Here is an 8,003-nt window from a genome sequence, read left to right on the forward strand (position 1 = left end):
TAGGAAAGCACATGGTGATTTGACTGACTCTATTCAGCTTGTATCTGCCAGGGCTGCAGAATCTCTTGGCAGATGCAAGGTCTGTTTCCTCCAAGCTGGACTGTAGTCATCCCTGTGAGAAAAGGGACAGGTATCAAGTGTGAAGGAAAGTGTAGATCGTGACTGCCATCTGTACAGAAGAGACTGAGTTACTTTCCCAGCATGGGAGCCTCAGGCAGGCAGGTCTTGTAAGCATTTCCTCAGGACACATCCTCTGGGCATGCCTTTGCAGATAAAGAAACTAGCTGTTGTGCTTGGGCTAGAAACCTCCCATTACGTCTCTTCTACTGGACTGGGGTGTTTCTGGGTGCAAATCATGAAATAAGACTGCTAACAGCAGAAATATTAATGAGCTCTTCTCCACCTACCACTAAAGTCTGGTTGTCTTTGTGCCTTGTTGTTTACTCTGTCCCTTCTCTGCACTTCCAGCCTGCTCCAGGGCATAGCCTTGAACTTCAATTTATAGATAAACATGTGGAGGTAAGCTGGAAACTGAGTGAGCATGGCCTTCTGAAAATCACATTAGCAAAAGTTACCATCTGCTACTGTGCTCACTCAGCAGAAATACTCTTGGTCCTTGCTTTTTGTACCTCCTGAACTGAAGAGATTTAGCAATGCTAAACACTCCAGGTATTGATGGGCATGCACACCGTGGCTACGCTATCTGCCCTCCCACAAATGACAGCAAGTGGTATATGTTTTTAGAGACAGAATAATGGCTGAAAAGTGATTTTTATGGCAAAATCAGGGAACAAGCTGTAAAAAGCTACAAGCAAGTGGAAGTGAACCTATGACATTTATTCTTAAAAGACTGAGTCTGAGAAAGCCTAAAGGCTCATTGGTAACTCTTTTTGTCTTATCTCCTTTGAAAAGGTTGGCCCACCAGGCAAATGCCATCTCTAGACACATTTGAAGATTTTGAAGCCATCCCCTCCAGCACAGATGAACTCTCCAACTCTTCTGACTTGGAGGAAGAGATCAACCCTAACAATGTAATTCCTTTTTTTTTTTTTTCCCCCTCAAATTATACTGCCCTTTCCCAGTGCAACCTCCTCATCCCTGAAGAACACAATTTAACCTGCAAAGTTTGGGTTCATACAAGCCTTAAATTAATGGATGTGTGGGAATACAGAAGATGAGAATTAGATCTGGGGTGCTGGGAGATTATTCCAAGACTATTTGGTTGATCAGGATCAGGACCATAAAAAGTCACCCTGCTTGCAAGCTGTAGCTTTACCTGTTTTCCTGAGAGGGAAAACTTTGAGCCATTAAAAAAAGTCATTTCAGACTTTTCCAGATAACCTAGCCTGGTATCACAAACCCAATTTCTATAACAGAATAATGCCTGGCTGGTTAATTGTAAAGCCTGAATGCACAACACACTTACGTCCTAAATTTGAATAATATTTAACATGGGCATGATCAAGGGAATAAACAGTGACACAATTCCCTACAGAAGAAATCTCTGCCCGCTTGAAAGACCTAATTCAGTATTTCACTGAACTCTGTCTTGCAGAGTGTTCTTTCACCCACAGTGACTGTATTTCTGGTGCATTGTTCCGTTCCTTTTAGGGGCCCAGCCTTTTCCGTGTAGAAGGCAGTTTTGACAGCTGTTTCCCGGATTCTCTCACACTCGAGGATGGAGATTTAGTGCAGTTTGTGCAGGAAGGAGAAAATGGCCAATGGTAAGTACAGCAGAGAGACAGAATTTGAGAGGTAGAACAGCCATAACCTCCTGGAAAAGATGGAAAATATTCAGAAGAATGTCAAAGTCTCTTCAAAATCGGTCCAAATCCACTACTCCCATTGACCACAATGTGAAAGAGGCAGTGAGGCAGGAACATACAAGCAGCTTCGGTTGATTCCACCTGGTTGGCTTTCATCCCAAATCCTTGTGGCCTGAGGCTTAAGAGACAGAAGTTTGCATAAAGGAAACAGAAGGGAGTATTTGGGCTTTTGACACCTTCTAGCCAGAAGGACAACTGTCAAAGGCAGCACCCTCCCATGGGATACATCAGTAAAATCCCCATGTCTTCCACTGGGCTGCAGCAGTGAACCAGAGAGCATTTTTAGCCCGCAAAAGCAGAGACACAGGATGTGATTGACAAAGTGGAATGAATCTGGCCCCCTTGAGCCCACATGCATTTGGTGTATTTATTCTCTCTTGCTGACAAGTGAGTGTTAGATCTGGAGGAGGAGATCTGGCTGGACTCAGAATTCTCCTTCCATGGGTAATTTGGATGAAGAAGACATGATCTCCTTGAAATGTGCATATAGTCAGACCCTTCATATAGAACTGACATGCAGCTGAGATGGGAGCAAGTCTCATAGCCAATGAACTAAACCCATCCACTGTTATTCACAGTAAGGGAGATGGACAATATGACAAACTCATTTTCTTCAGCTCTGAATTCAGCCCAGGGTCTCAAACACAGGCCAAGGCCACTGCTTCCTTGTCACTTGCTTGAAAGTGACCTTGATCTGGGATACTGGGTCGCCATCTGAGACTGCAGAAACTTCATCACCAGCTACCTGTAGGACTGCCCTGGGTCCTCTGCCTCCTTCTTTAGGAAACAGCTGCCCAAGATGCATCTCTAAGAAACACAACCCAGGAAAATTTACTGAGTGTTTTCTGAATTTCAGGTTAGTGAAGAAATTGGTCTCTGAGAAAAGCGACTGGGTCCCTTCAAGTATATTGCAGCCAGCAGAGGGGGACAGTAACAACATAATTAAGAACAGCAATGCAGGTAACATAGAAAACGTGTTACTGGCATTTAATGATGTATTTTTTCATACTGGAAAAGGATGTGATAGGCTGTGCTTCTGGTCTAGGTTTAAAAACATTAAAATCACCAATGAAAACATTAAAATCCCATGAACCATTACTGCTATTATCATATTTCACTGCTGGCTCCAAGATTTCAGCCAAATCAGCACTAAAAGTCATCCTTTCTTTAGCTTTGCTTCTGACCTAACACACAAACAGCTTGCACTGGAAAAGCTGAATCTCAGCAACAATGCAGATCAAAGATTTGCTATTTTAGATTATTTTTTGCCCATCCTTAGATATAATTTACCAAAATGTGTCCTGTTCTTCTTCTGGTGACAGAAAAACACAAAATCTGGAACAGCCATTCCCTGAGGACCTCTGATAGAAAGCTACCAGCATTTTATTCTGAGTTACTGGTTTCTTTTCTGGCTTTGCTTTTTTGTTGTTGCTTTTTTTTTTTTTTTTTGTGGTCAGTTTGTTAAAGTGGAGAAAACTGGTTTTGAAAGTTAACCAGAATTCTTTAGTGTGGTTTAAAGGGAGTTTGGTAATTGCTGCTTCTTCACCTCCACAGCAGGTCTGTTCTGTCCTCACCCTCAGTGCCTAAGCTAGCTCTCATTTCTTTGGCATGCCTAACGCTTCAAAAAAAGTAAAGCCACACACGCACATTGCAGTTAGTTACATGCCAAAAAAGCCTCCCTTGCCTTTAGTAAAGGAATTAGGAGAACAGTAGAATTGTGATTATTTATTTTTTATTTTATTTCAGGCTTTTAACACTGAACCTCAAGACTGTAGATGGGAAATCCTTTAGACGTGTTGTTGTGACAATGCCCATGTCCTCCTTTTCAGACATGTCCAACGATTCCTGCAGTACAGCCTCAGTAGAGTCAGACATCAAGGAGAGTGAGGTGGCCAAAAGCTTCCCAGCAGAACAGAGGGCTGGCAGTTGAACAGCAAAAGCAGCCTTCCTCAGGACCCCATCCATCTCTGTTTATTTTGGGTGGACACTGGATCAAAGTTGCCTTCTCACAAGCTCTGAGGTTCATAATTCACTAAAACTTTGTCAGCACAAACAGAAGAGAACTGTGCTGTCCACCTGGCAAGTTGGGGAAAACTAACTTGAAAGAAGCATTAAACATCCAGAAAGCATCAAAACCCACCTTCAGTATTAGAGGAGAAAAATGCTTCTCACATTGATTATCAAACTGTTTCAGAAGATGTGGCCTAAATTAGGTCAACAGCAGAGCTGAAGAGTTACTATGCATGCACCTTTTGGCAACTTTGCTTGAACACCGAGTTACTGCAGAGGGACACATGGATGGTTACCAGTTCTTGCTCTACCATTGGGTCGCCTGGAGGTTTTTGCATTTGCTTGCCTCTGGCTGTGCCTTCCCCGTCCTCCTTAATTCCAGCTGATACATCACAAATGTGCCCTTTCTGCCAATGGTCAACACCAAAACCATCTCATTTTAGGGTGGCTGTGGAAAGGAAACTTCTGACTTGGACCATCAGAGAAGCTTCACACAGCAGTGACACGACTCCATTTGCAGTGGCACAGTGAATACAGCATTATGTTGAAATGATGCAGATAGCAACTCCTGGCTATGAGGTGGAGGCACAGGGCTTAGCAGGAAAGCAAAGATGTGTGACAGCTACTGTGACAAAGAACATTTTGAATTCTTTTTACAATAGAAATCATTCCTCTGCCCCTCTGCAGTCTGTGGCTGGATCATAATTCTTTGCATTTGGTGCCGAGAATTCGACTGAATGCCATTTGATGTCATATGTTTGAGTAGACTGCATGCTTTCTTTGTGTGCTGGGCTATGGAGTAGATATGTTTCATCCCCCGTTTGGAATATACATTGCAAATAGGCAGTGGGCATTAGATGCTCCAATGAGTGGATACAGTGTTGTTATTTTCAGGACATTTGATTAAAGGACTGTACCAAATCTCTGCCATATAAGGATGTAACGTATAATACAAAGTGATTACAGATGTTGTTATTCCTAGACAAGCCATTAGCTCATTTAGAGGAGCTGTTAGGGCATTTGGATGGTAATTGGGTCTTAGGTCCCATAAAGCTGCTAATACTGTAGTAAAGAAGAGTGTTGACTAAGAGTTGCAAACAGGCCAAGATCAGCCTGGTAAAAATGACCCTAGAAGCTGAAGAGTGAGTGACTGGCTTTCACTCTTAGGGATTTTTTGTTTAACCCCAAGTCTAGTGGTGCTCTATGTAAATAACGAAGGGGACAAAAGCACTAAAAAGGGAGATGAAGCAAAACCAAAACCCACTCTTTAGTAACTGAGCCTCTGAGCAAAATAGGAGAAGGCTGTATCATTCCTGGATGTCTCTCTTCGTGTACATCTTTGCAGGGGCCTGAGTGATGTCTCTCTTCGTGTCTCAGTGGAGGCTGGTGTTGTAAATATCTGGGTGAGTGAGTCAGACTGGCTGTGACGCAGGTAGGTACTCCCATTCAGGAAAAAGCCTTGCAGTAGGTAATGGCTTATTCAGATTTTGTTTACCTGTGAAGGCTTCTTGGTTAATTATGAGTTGGACTGTGGTGGTTAATTCCCATGGTTCTTCTAAACTCTGTGATTTCTGGTGTTTTTCACTAAAGGACCTGAGAGTTCTGTATGTTTTTGGAAGCTAATTTTGTCCTACACAAATAAGAGCTTATACGTTTTGTGCTGATAATTTACCTTAAAAATGACATGTAGGCTCTCAGGAACATGAATCCTGTTAGTCTACTGTAGTTATGAGCTTCTCAAGGGAAGAACTGAGTCCTTTCAGTCCCGTTAGGAAATATGCAGTGACGTTTTCTTGTAGTGCAATCATTTTATCCTCTCCCTAAAATGATTTTTGTTTCTGTATTTACTTTGCACGTGCTTCTGTCTACCCCTGCCCTAAGAATAGGAGAGGAAAGGGGTAGGGAGCTTTGATTGCACATTAATAAATGTAGTAAGCTTGTGTGTGAGAGAGAGAGAGATGGGGAAGGGTTACCCTGGGTATATAAAACTGCCAAAACTAGGAGTTGTGACATTGCTGACAGATGGACAGCTGCAAACCAGCACCTTGGAGTTTCTTTGGAGGATTCTCATTCTCATGGTAAAATGGCAGTGGGAAGTCTTGCTTTGAACTGCAGGTGGAGTTGGCAGGTATTGTCAGTGCAGTTCCTACCTCTGCTGTGTGCAGGGTGACAGTGTGCTAGTCCTACATCCCCTGGTGCCTCGATACCTTCCTGTAAAATGGGACCTATTGGATTTCCCACATGTTGAATTCTGATGCTAAATGTTTGCACGTAGGGGGACAGCAAAGCATTCAACCCCATATGTCCCACTGTGCCCTCCATGTGTGTCCATGGTGGCATCCTGTGGGGTGGTCTAGAGCTGGAGCAGGGGAGAGGATTGCTGCAGAAGTGTCTCCTCTCTCCCAGCTCACCATCTCATCATGACAACTGCAAAGGTATGGCATGGATTATAACAATTCTCCTGCCTACTCTGCTTCTGAAAAACATTTGTGTGTGTGTGTGTGCATGCAAAATCTCATGTTTTATTGGGTTGGACCAAAGTCTGAGTCACTCCTGCACCATGAAAGTCCCGAGGATGACAAGTTAACCTACTTCCCCGTGGCTGTGTGCAGGAGTGGCACAGAACTCTGGTCTCCGTGGTCTTTGGGAGGTGATTGTATCACAGCTGTTCTTGGACACTGCTACACTACTGAACCTGAGCAGGGAGCCCACAAACATTAATTTTGTCTTTAGCCTTCCTGCAGTACCAATGAGCCAAAGGCAGTTGCCTGTTTCTGCCTCCATGTTCCAAGCTCAGACCATACTGCAACCTCTGCAGCTGCTGCTGGGCAGTAACCAGGGCCCCTTGCCTGGCTGATGCCTGTGGTGCAAATGTTGGTGAGGTGGTGCCACACTGCTGGGTTTGCTTTTTTAAAGAAGGAAGTTCAATGACAGATCAGACTGCTGACAAGTCTGAGAGCAGCCAACAAGAAGTAACCTTCTGGCTTTGCTAACAAGACAAACTGGGGTTTGATGACTCTTTTTTTTTTTTTTTTAATAGTAGACAGGATAGTGTTTTAATTACTGTATTTCTGTCAAGCAAGGTGATAATTAAGGGAACAACTCTCCCTGTATATTCTAGAATATGATTTGGTAATGTCCAGCAAGACTAATGTGTACGTTAAGGTATACTTATTCTGTATGTAGGTCTTTGACTCCATTATCTTTGGGTAGATGGACCTCAAAATCATAGTTTTCAAATATGGATTTCATTTCAGTGTTATTTAGAGACAATATGGTGACCAGAAAGTAACTTAAAAGTAATGTTTGCCACTAAGTTTTAGTTGTAAAAGAGAGAAGGTCCCAGGTAAATCTGTCCTGTGGCAGCATTCATGGTTGAGCATTGTGTCCTTGCTGCTAGACCAGCAAGTCTGTGCCAGCTGCCTGGCTGTTCTCCTGGGGTCCAGACTAGTGAGATCTGCCTTCTGGGCCGAGGTTCTGATTTGGATCTCCTCCCTCTGCTGCCATCTTCTATGAAACTTGCAGAAACTTCACATCCTCAAAACTCTGCCCTCTGCTCAGTTGGGGGTAGCTGGGCAACAGACTCCTTCCTTACTGGCACTAATGACAAGCAGACAGACAGGCAGTTGCCACCATTCACAAGTATTGCTTTCAGTAAACCAGGCTAAATTGTAACCAGGCCTGATCCTCTCCTTCCCTCAGATCTAACCCCACTGGGTGGAGAATCAGACCAACGGTGGTTGTCTTGATCAGGAATGGCTGTGGCCAAACCACATCTGAACACTGGCTTTCCTTGTCATGGACAACAGAGCTGTGCGTGTGTCTTATAGTCTGGTTGTGCGTGTGATGAAAAGCCATTTTATTATTCATAATTTTCTTAAGACTCTTGAGATTTCAAGCAGGACTGGGCATGAAAATGGCCATGAGCTTCCTTTCCAAAAATACTCAAAGCCTGACTTCAAATATATATATATAATTAGAAATATATAAGAAAAATAAGAAAAAAGAGCCAAATTGTGTATTTCTTCTGGCAGCTGGAGCTCAAATAGCTGCTGAGATTTCCTCTCCCCAGCTGAGAATTGGTACAGTTTGTTTTTCTTACATATTTTCCATGGTGTTGATAATGACGTATTTGTATATTGTGACTGATGCGAGATAATCAGACAG

This window comes from Merops nubicus, unplaced genomic scaffold (assembly GCF_000691845.1).
Source record: "Merops nubicus isolate BGI_N331 unplaced genomic scaffold, ASM69184v1 scaffold27847, whole genome shotgun sequence".
Lineage (NCBI taxonomy): Eukaryota > Metazoa > Chordata > Aves > Coraciiformes > Meropidae > Merops > Merops nubicus.